Source organism: Schistocerca nitens, chromosome 1, assembly GCF_023898315.1.
Source record: "Schistocerca nitens isolate TAMUIC-IGC-003100 chromosome 1, iqSchNite1.1, whole genome shotgun sequence".
In the NCBI taxonomy this organism is placed as follows: Eukaryota; Metazoa; Arthropoda; class Insecta; order Orthoptera; family Acrididae; genus Schistocerca; species Schistocerca nitens.
The window spans coordinates 87,071,701-87,087,922 of NC_064614.1; the positions used below are offsets into that span (position 1 = coordinate 87,071,701).

Genomic DNA, 16,222 nt, shown 5'->3' on the forward strand with positions numbered 1-16,222 from the left:
ACTTACGCTAAGGACAACGCACACACCATTGCCCGGGGGCCTGCCGAAGTGGCTGTGCGGTTCTAGGCGCTATAGTCTGGAGCCGAGCGACCGCTACGGTCGCAGGTTCGAATCCCGCCTCGGGCATGGACGTGTGTGATGTCCATAGGTTAGTTAGGTTTAATTAGTTCTGAGTTCTAGGCGACTAATGACCTCAGAAGTTAAGTTGCATAGTGCTCAGAGCCATTTGAACCAATGCCCGGGGGAAGACTCGAACCTCCGACGGGGGAAACCGCGCGGACTGTGGCAAGGCGCCCTGACCTCGCGGCTAACCCGCGGGGGCATTATATTCTGCAACTCTTTATGCAGCGCTTATGAAGTGCACCGGAAAACCTGTAAACGGTTTGTGCGAGACTTAATCGATGTTGAGGATGCACAAAGTAGTAACTTCACCCTCTTGAAGTTAGCGAAGATGAAGCTATGCAATCGTTTAATAACTACGTCAAACTCTCAAACGCGGCAGGTGGCAGCTAAATCTCGGGGAATTTCTTCTCCAGTACATCCATCGTGATTCCAAACAGCACCGAACACACCTGTACGACGATTAACTGTCCACTCCAACGGGTTCATCTTAACGTGATCCGCACTGCCGCCGGTCGTAGTGGCCGAGCGGTTCTAGGCGCTACAGTATGGAACCGCGCGACCGCTACGGTCGCAGTTTCGAATCCTGCCTCGGGCATGGATGTGTGCGATGTCCTTAGGTTAGTTAGGTTTAAGTAGTTCTAAGTTCTAGGGGACTGATGACCTCAGAAGTTAAGCCGATTTTTCAGTCCGTGTAAACATACTTTTACGTGGTGTACAGCTGAAGGGGACTTGTGATGATCGAATAAGATTCGTAATGGCACATTGCTTAGTATGAGAAGTGATCATTTTTTCTGTTAGATGATTTTTACTTAGGACTATACTATCAGAGACTACAATTGAAAACAAAAAAAATCAATTTACAAAAACAGGATTTAAAGATATAACTACTTCTACTTCACAAAGAATAAAATAAAGGTAACGTAAAATATGGTCCAGCATATGGTACATGTAATGTATCTAAGACGCGTTGTCGAACTGATTAAAAGTCCAGGGTTAGACACGAGTATAGGTGAAATTATCTGCACACGGCTTCTCACGTCGCACTTAGCGCTACATACGCAGCCCTTCTACAGGGCGCCTTCATCTTCGCACATTATGCGACAACATGATATACCATCCGTAGTTACGTGTCATACTTCATTTTATGTTTATTTTAAAGTAGGGTTTGACCAGAAGAAGACACACGATTTTTAAATTATGTGTTTGTAATTTTATATACACGGTGGTCCATATATGTTTTACATTGTTTCTAGAGATGGACGACGTTGGCCGATACGGGCCAAATGTAAAAATTTTGTGATTGAGTCAGAGAGAAAATAAAAAAAATACCAAACAGTCAATCGTGGTACTCCAAACATGAAACGTCGTTTCTTATAGGAAGTGATAATGTTGTGTCTATAGATTTTTCGTAATAAACAGATTCCCATCGCACTTCATCCAGGCTTTGGACTGGCTAAATAGTAAGAGCAAACAGCCACTTGGGCATGTTTAAAATCAGCTTTTTGTGTTTTTTATATTTTTTTATTTGTATTTAATTTTTTAAAAATTTTATATTTTATTTTTAAATTTGTAAGATACTATGAGTATTTACATTTTGTACATTCTTTTTATATATATCGTCTAACACTAACATACCCTTTCAAACAAGCCCTGATGCACCATCCTCTTCGTACTTTTCTACTGTTTTTCCAGCCTTTCAAGTTTCGTGTAAGTTGTTTTCTTTCGTTTGCCTTCCATTTTTAATTCTGACCTCATTAATGCACATGCCGAATTCTCTGCTTCTGTCTTCATACATCTGGTCACGTCTTTAATTTTAGGATTCGGTTTTCCGAGAGGATTATTAATTTTGTTGTGTCAGCCTTCTACAGCGTTGGTGGTACGGTGGCGCCGTCTGTAGCAGTTCCAGAGACTGATCGGGTTTTCGTCGTTTTCCGACCATCTGTCTACAAAATAGTTGAAAAACTGAGAAATCTTGGCGATGTCCGGTGCTTGTGAATGTATCACGAGCCAGCCATCACAGACATCTTCAGGTGGAAGGAACGCCAGAGCAGCACACATGCGAATCTGCCGCCTTATTTCTTCGTTTTCTCTGCATTCGCAACTAAGGCCCAAACCTTGCACTTTCCTCCAGAGAGATTTCTTCATGTGGAAACGGCAGCCATGCACTTGAACCGACGAGATCCCAACTTTTAGCGCAGAAACTGCAGCTGATTCGAAAAAAAGGGTGTCATTAGGTTTCCATTCTGGTCCGTTATCCACAACATTGCGGTATATGTGTGTTTTCTTTTGTTTGGTAAGAATGCAAAGAGGGCAGAGCGGTTCTAGGCGCTACAGTCTGGAACCGCGCGACCGCTATGGTCGCAGGTTCGAATCCTGCCTCGGGCTTGGATGTGTGTGATGTCATTAGGTTAGTTAGGTTTAAGTAGTTCTAAGTTCTAGGGGACTGATGACCTCAGAAGTTAAGTCCCACAGTGCTCAGAGCCATTTGAACCATTTGATTCGCACTGCGAGCAGCGGCGGAGAAGGTATCTTCGCCAGCCGGTGTAGACGCGTCGCGTCGCGTGAATCGTACGACCGCGATGTACACTCCTGGAAATTGAAATAAGAACACCGTGAATTCATTGTCCCAGGAAGGGGAAACTTTATTGACACATTCCTGGGGTCAGATACATCACATGATCACACTGACAGAACCACAGGCACATAGACACAGGCAACAGAGCATGCACAATGTCGGCACTAGTACAGTGTATATCCACCTTTCGCAGCAATGCAGGCTGCTATTCTCCCATGGAGACGATCGTAGAGATGCTGGATGTAGTCCTGTGGAACGGCTTGCCATGCCATTTCCACCTGGCGCCTCAGTTGGACCAGCGTTCGTGCTGGACGTGCAGACCGCGTGAGACGACGCTTCATCCAGTCCCAAACATGCTCAATGGGGGACAGATCCGGAGATCTTGCTGGCCAGGGTAGTTGACTTACACCTTCTAGAGCACGTTGGGTGGCACGGGATACATGCGGACGTGCATTGTCCTGTTGGAACAGCAAGTTCCCTTGCCGGTCTAGGAATGGTAGAACGATGGGTTCGATGACGGTTTGGATGTACCGTGCACTATTCAGTGTCCCCTCGACGATCACCAGTGGTGTACGGCCAGTGTAGGAGATCGCTCCCCACACCATGATGCCGGGTGTTGGCCCTGTGTGCCTCGGTCGTATGCAGTCCTGATTGTGGCGCTCACCTGCACGGCGCCAAACACGCATACGACCATCATTGGCACCGAGGCAGAAGCGACTCTCATCGCTGAAGACGACACGTCTCCATTCGTCCCTCCATTCACGCCTGTCGCGACAACACTGGAGGCGGGCTGCACGATGTTGGGGCGTGAGCGGAAGACGGCCTAACGGTGTGCGGGACCGTAGCCCAGCTTCATGGAGACGGTTGCGAATGGTCCTCGCCGATACCCCAGGAGCAACAGTGTCCCTAATTTGCTGGGAAGTGGCGGTGCGGTCCCCTACGGCACTGCGTAGGAACCTACGGTCTTGGCGTGCATCCGTGCGTCGCTGCGGTCCGGTCCCAGGTCGACGGGCACGTGCACCTTCCGCCGACCACTGGCGACAACCTCGATGTACTGTGGAGACCTCACGCCCCACGTGTTGAGCAATTCGGCGGTACGTCCACCCGGCCCTCCGCATGCTCACTATACGCCCTCGCTCAAAGTCCGTCAACTGCACATACGGTTCACATCCACGCTGTCGCGGCATGCTACCAGTGTTAAAGACTGCGATGGAGCTCCGTATGCCACGGCAAACTGGCTGACACTGACGGCGGCGGTGCACAAATGCTGCGCAGCTAGCGCCATTCGACGGCCAACACCGCGGTTCCTGGTGTGTCCGCTGTGCCGTGCGTGTGATCATTGCTTGTACAGCCCTCTCGCAGTGTCAGGAGCAAGTATGGTTAGTCTGACACACCGGTGTCAATGTGTTCTTTTTTCCATTTCCAGGAGTGTATTTATAGATGCAGGCAGCTTTCTCTCTCCCGCCCTGCTAGCGTGACAAAGCCGTTACACGGCCTGTCCTCGAGCAAGGCGTGGGGGATGACCGGCCACAGGAACGTGTGCTGCAGTTGCCGCTACGGCCGGCGCCCCTGCTTACTCAGGGACAGCGGAAGAAGTCGGGTGACGATACGGGGAAACACTCTTAGACTCCTGCTGTTTGAGCTAACAGTTTGGACTTTAACTTAAGGTGTGGCGGCACAGAGGTGTGTACGGTTCTGTGATGTCATACATTGGTTCAAATGGCTCTGAGCACTATGGGACTCAACTTCTGAGGTCATCAGTCCCCTAGAACTTAGAACTACGTAAACCTAACTAACCTAAGGACATCACACACATCCATGCCCGAGGCAGGATTCGAACCTGCGACCGTAGCGGTCTCGCGGTTCCAGACTGCAACGCCTAGAGATGTCATACATTCCACTCACAAATTTGTGGCGAGTCTTACGAGCATAGTACAGCAGCGAAGTTGGTCTTTCGGAGACAAGGAGCTTGCTACAACACTGAATAGGTTGTTATGGCAGCAGTGTACCTGGCCGTGGCCGCGCGGGATTAACCGAGCGGTCTCAGACGCTGCAGTTATGGACTGTGTGTCTGGTCCCGGCGGAGGTTCGAGTCCTCCCTCGGGAATGGGCGTGTGTGTTTGTCCTTAGGATAATTTAGGTTAAGTAGTGTGTAGGCTTAGGGACTGATGACCTTAGCAGTTAAGTCCCATAAGATTTCACACACACACACCGTACCTAGCCCTGCTTCTGTGCTGAGCTTACCGGAAGAGGCTCTCCCCGGTGTGGTATGAAACGCCCTGCTAAAGCCACAGGACACGACAGATAGTATAAATTGTGGAAAGGGGCCAAAGCAAGGTTCTGTCAGTTACACTCGAACATACAACTTTATTATTTGATCAAACATTACAAGAGCCCAAAAAAGTTATCTTTTTAACACACAGCTTTAATCTTCGGGACTTAATTACCGGCTGAAAGCGACTTTAATTTAAAAACGGCTGAAGCCAATAACTTAAAACGTAACCATAATCAGAAATTTAACAGGCAAGCTTCATCTTAAAACAGTTCTTTAGTTAGGCTGAAGTAAACAAATTAAATTCAAATCGGCTCAAGGCCTGACACTTAAAAACTCCATAACATAATTTTTTTTTTAAATACCAAAGGCCTTACGTGAAAAAGTTCTTTAATTTACGCTGAAGGCCTTAAGAGCAAAACAACTCAAACTCAAAATCGGCTGAAGGCCCAAGAGTTAAAATTCAACAACATTAAAAAAATTTAAAATGCCAAAGGGCATACGTGAAACAGTACTTTAAACTAGGCTGGAGGCCTTAAGAGCAAAACAACTCTAATTTTTTTAAAAATCGGCTAGAAGCCATACAGGTACAAACAACAAGAACCAATTAAAAAAATATATGGCAGTACACCCAAGGATGCTCAGATGTTCGTGGGTCGGCCTGGAATTCAAACACTAACGCTGGCTCAGGTGAGACAGGCAGTCGGCCCAACCATTTTCAATCCGCTGGGAACCCAACCGACAGACAGACAACAGATCAATGGTCAAGATCAGTTCCGCTCCACACTTGCACCAAAACTCAAACGATGCTAACAGCGGAGACTGGAACAACAATGAGATCGGATCACAGACAACCCATAAGCGGTGGACGGCCCAAATACACGTCGTCTAATCAGACGACCGACCAAACGGCCAAGCAAGGTCGTTGCCACTCAAATGTGTGTGTCGGCAATGGTCGGGCGAGTGATGGCTATATTCCTCGCTACTCTACGCCAACCGACCAATTCACAGGCAGTACGCCGACAACCTTTAAATAACTTGTCAGTCAAACCACATAAACTTCACACAGTTTCACCAACACTTGCGCGAAGAACTAGGCAGTGCTAACGGCAGTGACAGAGCAAAACAAGGACGAATCACGAGTTGGACTGCGCCAACATGGAGACAGTACTAAAATAACTGGGCAGTGAACATCCCAGGCTACACACAATTTCACAAACACTTGGACGAAGAACGCGACCAATGCTAAAAAGCAGTGACTGTGCAATCACCAGGACGAACCACGAGTTGAGACGTACACTTCGCCAACCCATAAGCGATCGGCGAGCAAATACACGTCGTCCGGTAAGACGACCAACCGACGATCAACCAAGACCGTCCCCAGCCATGTGTGCCTCAACGGTCGGGCGAGTCGTGACTATCCGGACCTCACTGCCGCTCCAACCCAACCGAACGTTTGCCGCGTCCCAACTGTCTGACTGCCAGGTCCGAACTCAACTACTGGTGCGCTCTAACTGACTTCATTGCCCAGTCCGAACTGCACTACTGACGCGTGACGCGTTCTATCTCCCCCCCCCCCCCCCCCCGACGACACCGGACGACCAGGAACTAATAGTAGTCCCAAAGCTAACACGGCAGTGCCTATGTCGATAAGCGCTGCTGCTGCCACTCACGGGCAGGCAAGGCAGCAACTCAGTGACACTGAAAGGTGGCTTTCATTTGTGACGTTCATTTCGCAGATTATTCTGCATGTTTGAAGTAAATAAACCCACGTAATGGTTAATTAGTCTTATTAGGTGGATTAGAAAGAGAGATACGTGATGATTAAACACATGTCTGAATAGTTGCATGCTGTAGGTGCAAGCAAAGTAAATTTGCCAGTGGAGGCGAGGAGTGGAAGGGCGCAGCCGGGGAGGCGAAGGCCGGCGAGCGCCGGAAGAGCATTGTGCAAGGGCCGGGGGTTCCAGGGGCTGCGGCAGCAGACCTGCAAGCATCAAAAGGAACACCGCCGGGTGCCAGGTGAGAGAGAGAGGGGAAATGTTGAGCAGACAGAGAGCGTCCAACGTACGCGCCTGCTGTTTTAGCGGCAAATGGGCTGAGCTCTGATTGGGCAGTTCATAAGAAAGTGCGGGAAACGCCGAGGGTCAACGCCCACTGTTTGAACAGAGAAATTTTTGGATAGGTGGAGAAATTGTATCACTCCGCGAGGGAGATGTGGGAGGCCTTTGCAGCGTCCGGATTGGCTGATTAGAGTTTGGCGGCAAGATTGTCGCAAGAGCATCGTGCAGAGTGAGGCAGGGAAGAGCGTATGGTGCTGTGAAAGCGGACAGTCGCAAAAGTTCGGTAGCTCTGAGATAGGGACTTAGATTCTGAAGACTGTGCTGTGTATGATCTAGAGTCTGCAGCTACAGTAGGACATCAGCGTCCACGATAGGCTTTGCATTGACTACTAGTATAACTGCAGTTGATTCCGCCTTATAGGCTGGCAGTCACCATTGTACGTAGTCAGCCAGTGCACAGAGCTATCATACTGGTATTGCACGTTAGTGCAAGACACACTGGGCTGCACCTTAAAGGGTCTTGAGCCAGTCTTGAAAGCGTTGTATACCTTTTAGAGGAAATATAAGGCTTGTGGTATTAGCAGTTTCTGAGTAGTTTATTCTGCTCAAGATATTTGAGACACTTACCTTATTTCAGCGACTTCGCAGCTGCAGCCGTCGCCCCAGCAGTATCGACGGAGCCAGCACGCTGGTAGACGGTATTGTAAAACTTGCAGCAGTGGCAGTGAAGTTCAGAAATAGTTGTTGGATCGTGTTCTTCCCATCCACTGAGCATCCGTGCAGTTTGGCTTACGATTCATTATTGGTTATTTGTCTTTTTGCATGTTGTTTGGTTTGTTTCTTGGTGGTGGTGTCCGAAGTACGTATTATTTCAGACACAAAAGAGATTATAGGAATGCAGTCAGATCGCATTTACCATTTGCTTATCCAGGGGCATAATTAAATTCTAACTTCGCATCAACTTAACATTAAGAGCTGAGAGCCAGTCTTACCAGTGTAGTATATCTAAGAACAGTGTACAATTTGTTTAATTTGTTTTCATTCATGATTTGTTCAATATGATCTAATTTCTATCGTGAGATAATTTACAATAAATACAAGTTATTTACAATATCGCTTTTGACTCAGCAGTAGTGGTAGTTAGCCGCCACTGTCACATTAATATATTTTATTCATGTTTAATAGCGGCCACTACCCCAGTATGAAGACTTCCAACACCAGTAATTGAAAATGAACATAACGAGGCGGCAGTGCGGTATAAAAAGGGTGTGCAATAAGAGATGGCACGAACATTTGCCACACATGGCTCATGGTGTAAATAACTAACTTGGCTGTTGGCAGAGGTACCATGGACAGGGTGGTGGCGGACATCTCGACCGGTCTGGTGATCATGAACTTTGCAATCGCAGAAAAGGCAGCTTGACGCAGCAAGGTATTTGTTTAAATTAAGATGCGAGTGTTCCTACCAGCCAGCATGCTGGGGGAGTAAGTCAGAGCTGCCTGGTTCTGGTGGCATAGTGTAGGTGGAATGTGAATCGCTTGGCCGTCGCATCATGGTGGAAGGATACTGAGCAGTCGCATACGGACACTTTGCGCAACATGTGAGGCACTCGGTGAGTCCAGGTGGCAGCTCTCAGCTCTGGCCTGCGCGACGTGTTGAGGCTACAGCCTCCAGTGGGTGTCTGTCGAGTGCTAGCACAGGGCGGCGGTGTGATGCAGGGACGGTGCGGGAGGACTCCCTCACTCTCTCTCAGTGGGTGTTAATGTGGACACAGGCTACGCACATGAGAGAGACTAGTAGCTTAAAGGGAAAACATGTCAGCAGACAGGCTTACACCTGCACGCAAAACGCTGACGTCATAGTTAGGCTGGTGCCAGTACTCAGTCTTGGATTTCCTCCCTCAGTATTCCACCCTGCATCGCCATCATTTATTCTGACGCCATAATAAGACTGCACCAGTATTCCAAATGTTGGGTTGTGATGTCATACTAAGACTGCGCCACAATTCCACATCGGCCATGTTTTATCCAGGTCCGTCAGCTCGTATTCCGACGTAATACAGCCTGTCCCAACAATGCACCATTTTGAATTTCTCACCAATTCATATCTAGATCGCCAACTCTACTTTCACGACTAGCGCAACTGGACTATTTTTTTAATTTCCCGTCAAATGTTTGAATCTCTCGCCATTCTATACATAGGGCATTTTCTTTTTTGTCACAGGGGCAGAGGCGGGGAAAAGCCACGACGTCATCGGTAACATACTCTTTCCAAGAACCGGTCCAGCAAACCTGCCGAGTGCCGACCGACCGATCCAGCGCAGTGGTTAGCATACTGGACTCTCATTCGGAAGGACGACGGTTCAAACCCTCGTCCAGCCATCTTGATTGCCGGCCGGAGTGGCCGAGCGGTTCTAGGCGCTACAATCTGGAACCGCGAGACCATTACGGTCGCAGGTTCGAATCCTGCCTCGGGCATGGATGTGTGTGATGTCCTTAGGTTAGTTAGGTTTAAGTAGTTCTAAGTTCTAACTTCTAGGGGACTGATGACCTCAGAAGTTAAGTCCCATAGTGCTCAGAGCCATTTGAGCCATTTTTTTGAGCCATCCTGATTTACGTTTTTCGTGATTTCCCTAAATCGCTTCAGGCAAATGCCGCCATAGCTCCTTCGAAATGGCCGACTTTCTTCCCCATCCTTCCCTAATCCGATGGAACCGATGACCTCGCTGTTTGCTCCCCTCCCCAAAATCAACCAACCAACTAACCATATCTACGGATATCCATGCCTTCGAATGCTCAAGACACTAAATGTCTGCGGTGTTTTTACATGTCTGTCCATGAAAATGTAAAAATGTTACTAAAATGGATTAAAAAAAAAGCACTCCGTCTTCAGGCTACGAGTGGCCTACCGGGACCATCCGACCGCCGTGTCATCCTCGGTGGAGGACGACGGGAGAAGGGGCGTGGGTTCAGCACACCGCTCTCCCGGTCGTAAGATGGTATTCTTGACCGAAGCCGCTACTATTCGGTCGAGTAGCTCCTCAATTGGCATCACGAGGCTGAGTGCACCCCGAAAAATGGCAATAGCGCATGGCTGCCTAGATGGTCACCCATCCAAGTGCCGACCACGCCCGACAGCGCTTAACTTCGGTGATCTCACGAGAACCGGTGTATCCACTGCGGGAAGGCCGTCGCCTTAAAATGAATTAAAAAAAAAATTATATTACTTTCTTTTTTAAACAGAAAATTTTGTATTTATATTTATTATTCATTTCATTCCATGCACTCCCCCATTCTTAACTATGTATTTCCTAATCCTTTCTCTATGCAGTGCATCTAGAACTGGACTCATAACTTTCGACGATTCAACAATGCGACTGCAGAAACGATGTCTATCCAGCGGTGATTTCAGCTGTATTTTTCCTACACGCGCATCTCTGTGCAAGCATGCATCTCACGAGTCATTAAAAAAAATATATTTCGCAGCATACCAGCTCTGCAAAGCGTGCTGATTTCTTCGTGCTATCGTTCGTCGCTGCCGCGTGAACAAGTGCACCTGTGCTCACGTTTGCCAAACTTCCGTACGTGGACGCTCGGTCCAGCTGCTTCCCTTGGCTGAATCCACACCTGTGTAGCGCGACGTTCCGACACACGCTTCGTGTGCACAACGGCCGCGGACGTGGTCGCGACACGGGGGAGCATGATATACAGGGTGGCGCACGAAATGTGTTACCATTTTGCTTTTGAATATTAACTTTATTGTCAATACAATCTGAAAGGAACATATACCACAATGAAGAGCCGTCCATGGAGATTTGTTCTAACTCAGCACATGCTCAATATGTCCACCATTTCGTTTCCTAACTTCCTTCAAACGAACACTGAAGTTAGTGATTACCCTACGGCACATTGAAACGTCCCCTTTTTAAACAATTATACACGACTGTGCTTAAACTGACGCACAATATTTTTAGCGCAACGCAATCTGACTTTCAATAATCTCTACAAGAGAATGGCCCTGACTAACATTAAACTATACGTTTCACAAATCACTTACCCCACAAAAATCTTGGTTACTCCCACTACTGCAATAGAGCAAGCGCCACTACTGCCAGCTAAATAAAAGATTCAAACTATGGAAGGCACTAACTACTGATAGGGATAGTTAGCAAATGAAAGATATTAATAGAGAACAAACAATGTATTTACCTTAATATCATCATATAAATATATAGCAGTTCATGACAAATTTCAAAACTCCGCCATCTCTCTCCCCACATCCACCACTGCTGGCGGCTCACCTCCAACTGCGCAACGCTACGCTCTGTTCACAGCCAGCTGCCTAACACTACAATGGCGAGTATTACAACAACGCAAAGCAGCCACAGACTGCACACAGTACAGCCAGTGATTTTCATACAGAGGTGGCGTTACCAATAAAAAAACCTAAACAGCCTACTTACAACATGTCTTCCGTAATTTCACTGCAAAGCTTGAAGAATAAGTTTTCTGAGCTCCATTAAATCACGTGGACGTTTCGGGAATATTTTTTCCTTTAGGTATCCCCAAAGAAAAAAGTCAAATGGATTGAGGCCTGGACTAATGGAGGGGGGGGGGGGCAATTTTGTCCGTCATTGAAGCGACCTGAGAGAAATAATCCGCACGTCGAAATGCTTGTGTAAAAACTGCAACACAGTGTTTGCAGTATGTGGCCTTGCTCCATCTTGCATGAACCACTGCGTGTTGAAGGGCAAGGCAGTAGCAAGAAGCTGTGGAATGAAGCTATTGCGAAGCATGCTCAAATAACGCCCACTGTTCACAGTTTCTTCAAAGAAAAAGGGTCCAATAAGTCCGTGATTGGAAATTGCTGCCCACGCTGTAATCCTCGGAGCATAATGTTGTCGTTCATGATGCACTTGTGGGTTTTCAGTGGCCCAAAAGCATACATTTTGTTTGTTAACCACACCGTCTAAATGAAAATGCGCCTCGTCTGAAAACCAAACGTTGTTGAGAGTTTCTTCCCTATCCTCCGCCCACTGAGCAAACAGTAGTATCTGCTGCTTGTGTTCTTCAGTAAGCTTCTGTGCACAGGTCATCTTGTATGGGTACATATGGAGGTCACTTTTAAGAATGCGTTGAACGGAGCGTCTGGATATTCCCAGTTGCACTGCTGCCTTTCTACACGATTTCCCGGGACTTCTCTGTACAGCAACTCGTACCGCTTCAATATTCCCCGGCGAACAAACAGGCTTGGGCTGAGGTCGCTTCGCTTCCAATACTGTTCCTTCCTGTACAAATTTATCGTACAACCTGTGGATGGTCTTCTTGCAAGGGACCCATCGTGTGTTAAACTGTTGTCGAAAATTCCTCTGAGTCACAACAAGGCTTTTCGTTTCATGAAAAAGTAACACGCCGATCGTTGCTGTATCATCAGTCTTCCATTGCCAGCCATTGCTGCTTACTAGTCTCCTAGCGGCAGTATCGTGAATTACACATCATTTCGTAACTCATTTGTTTTTCCAAGCTCTGCTGGTACTGCTGTAGAGATCCCAGCGGGATATCTAATGAGCGTCGTAAATTGTGAAAGAAACAATTGGTAACACATGTCGTGCGCCACCCCCTATGTGCAGACCGCACGGAGGGGCGAGGGAACGTTAATAACACGCCTGGCGTCACCCCATGAAGAAGCTGTGAAGCGTGGGATCGGAGGGGGAGCGTAACGAATTAATTACAAGCCGCATCGCAGGTAGGTGGCATTACAGACGTTGAGAGGTGGCATGAGCCCCCTCTCATATTTCTATCTTACGATTCTCCTCTCTAGTTGCATGCGGTGGAGGGTTGCTTTTCCTTAACACGCGTACTTCCCACGCAGCGTCTCTCGTCACCCGGGTGGGCCGGTGACAGGCGGGCTCTGTGGAACGGGAGAGAGTTAAGCCGACGTGTGTGAGGCAGTCGAGTGAATGCTTTTCAGACGCCGACATTGTCAAGAGACACGCCCGCTGGGGTGTGAAGTAGCGGCTGGGCTAGAGGTTCCGTTACTTCAGAGAAACTTTGCGAAAACACTTTCTGGCGGGCTACCAGCGAGGCGTGGGAATGACTTGTGTACCCACGCAGTTGCGGCGGGAAAATTCCCGCACTTTCTGCAAAATCAGCACAGAAATTGGCGCCAAGTATCTCCATTGGTGGAAAGGTAGTGCTCCGGCAATGGAGTGGAATTTCCGCGGGTTTTCGAGTTGCTGATTGGAACGTAACCATGGCCACTGTCGTGGGGGCGGGAATGTTCGGTGTTCGGCCTGTACGGGTGCTCTGGGTAGTCGGCAGTCGCCTTTCGGTCGAGGTCGTCGGAGCAACCAGCCCTCGCCTGCGGTACGCCAGATCGTGTTCTGGGAGATAAGAAGACTGTTGGTAATGTACGTCCGCAGCACCGGCAGATAGGGATTTTCCTAGGTGATAATCAGAGCTCAGCAGAGCGCGCCTGTTCATCCTTTTCTAACTTTGTTCAGTTTCGAGTAGCAGCAATTACTATTGGGTTAGCTGTGTGTCTCTCTTGAGATTTGAGTGGAAAGGAATTGGCTCCACATACCACTTCGTCTTAAACCTCACGATCTAAGTTAGGGACAACTTCACCTTTACTGTGTTTGTATGAATCTCCAATTTTAGCCAATTTGATGTTTTATATTTCCTGTGTCTCTTTTACTATTCTGCGTTTAATCTTAATAAATCATATTGTTATTTTGGACAGAACTTTCTTTCTGTTAATCAATAGAGCAACCCTATCATTCCTCACTATGCTAATGAAACCTTTGTTTATTTAACTTATTTATCAAATTAAATTATTGCAGGTGCCAAACTCTCTTCTACTCCACTAGCAGGGTTGATTAGAGTCAGTTCGCGTATTTGTTTTATCCTTGTGCAACAGCAAAAGTCGGAGTTAGAATAGGGGGGGCTTAGAGCATGATTTACACATGTGGATTCTAGTAGAATTTAGTGATAAATACACTACTAGCCCCGGCACCTCGCATAATATGGCGACCCTTGGCCTCGGATCTTTCCTGTGAATCTCTGATAAACAAACAGGATTCTTAGTAGGAACATTCAATTTTTTTCTCTATTTTTTTTAATGATTAATACCCAAGTTTTTTTTGGTAGTTCCGCGTTTAGTTTTAAGTAGCGGCGCATGACTACAGTTTTTGTTTTCAGTGTATATATTTTTTGTTCATTGTTTTTTTTGTGTTTCGCTGATGTGGTGTCTGTACCGCATCGCACTTTGTCGGATTTGTGTGCGGTTTCTGTACCACATCAAATTGTGTTTGTGATTACAGCGTTGGAACAGCGTTGTTGAAATTTTATGTCTATGTGTAAAAATACAGGGAGTAGATTATTTTTATTGTGTATTTTGGATAAATTTTGTTTCTCATGAATGATCACGAGAAGTAAGGCACGACTATTAGTGAGCGAAGCTAAAACAAAAGTGGATACTATAATGGATAAGGGGCAGTTTACTGACGGGGATAGGTTCGGAGATGAGATGGGCACATTTTTAGCAGGACAGGACGACAGGGTCATTGATGAGCACGGTGATTTGGACGCGATCTTAGAGCAACGTCGCGGCCATGATTATGATAGTGAATTGGAGGATGGAACAGAGACAGGCACACAGGTCGAGACGGTAGCAGAAGTTTATAGTCAAACGAACGAGTGCAGACAGAGGCCAGCTCGGTCACGTCAGAGCTCTAGCGCCCAGGTGTCCCGAGTTACATCGCCCATGTTTGAAGAGGATCAAGAAGATGACGTTAACCCAATACTAAGCTTCCTACGATCAATGAAAGAAGAAGCTGACGAACAACGTAAGAAGGAGAAGGAAGAAGATGAGAAACAACGCAAGAAGGAGAAAGAAGAAGCTGACGAACAGCGTAAGAAGGAGAAAGAAGAAGCTGACGAACAGCGTAAGAAGGACACGGAGGCAATAATTTCGCATATAGGGGAAATTCGTGGGGAATTATTAACAATAAAGAAAGAATGTGGAGAAGCAAAACAGATGTCACTGGTAGCACAAAAAGTAGCAGGCCTAGCCAAAACGGCAGCAATGGGGGCAATGAAAGTTGCAAAAGTAACTTCTCAACTCGCAGGTCGCTTGCGACGTGCGACACAAGCCCACTCAAAATCCCTAGCGTTCTTAAAAACCCAAGGTAATATTGCGGTTACGAACATCACGAAACGAATGAAAGAAGTAGAGAGTCGGATAGAAAAACTAGAGCGAAATGGGCACACGAGCACTGCGCGTTCGGATACCAATGATGGAGCACACAGGATTGTGTCTCCGAGGAAAAGCCCGCCGTGCTCTAGCCCAGTGACAGCGTGCGGAACAAACAATGCACACGCAGAAACAGCGAGTAATAGCTCCAATAATTGCAGCCCACTTAGAAGAGTGAATGCTGAATGCCACTTCCACTGTGATACAGACGTAGCACATCACAGTTATCAGCAAGATAGATCAGGACACTCCGCAGACATGCAAGTATCGGAAACGTCTGACAACACCAGTGCGAGGATCGGACAGAATTTTGATCACAATCACTTCCTGTCGATACTCAAATTCCAGAAGTTCAAAGATAATGGAGGGTCGATGCATCCGAAGAGCTGGGTGATGCAATTTACTAATTCATTACCGTCGTCATGGCCAACCCAGGCCAAATTAGAATTCATGTGTGGACACATCGAAGGCCAAGCCGCGGAAAAGATGCGGGGCGTGGCAGCGACGTGTCGGACTTATCAGGAATTTGTTGGTGCATTCCTGCGGACCTACTGGTCAAAGGAAACGCAAGACAGGATTAAAGAGGAAATAATATTTTGTCCTGAACTGGAAGTGTCCGGGCATAAGAGCGCAACCAAATTTTTTGATGATTTACTCAAGAAGAATCAGTTTTTAGATAGTCCATACAGCAACGGAGAAATTATTAAATTTTGCTTTTCGAAATTGCCGGTTAGGTATCAACAGACACTTGTCGGGAAGTGTGGATCTGACATAGATGCATTCAAGAGTCTACTGCGCGAACTCGAAGTAGTCTTCGATAAACAAGACGCAAAGGACAGGAAGAAGGCGCAAAATAACAAATACCACGGGCCAGCAAGGGAAGACGACAACAGATCGCATAATCGCACTGGTCAGTTAGGAAACCAGGGTTACCGAGA

At 47.2% G+C, this 16,222-nt stretch overlaps 1 pseudogene; it reads right to left on the reverse strand.

Moving 5' to 3' along the window:
- Positions 1-10,108: 10,108 nt before the first annotated feature.
- On the reverse strand, positions 10,109-10,226 carry LOC126203457 (5S ribosomal RNA; annotated as a pseudogene).
- Positions 10,227-16,222: the final 5,996 nt, after the last annotated feature.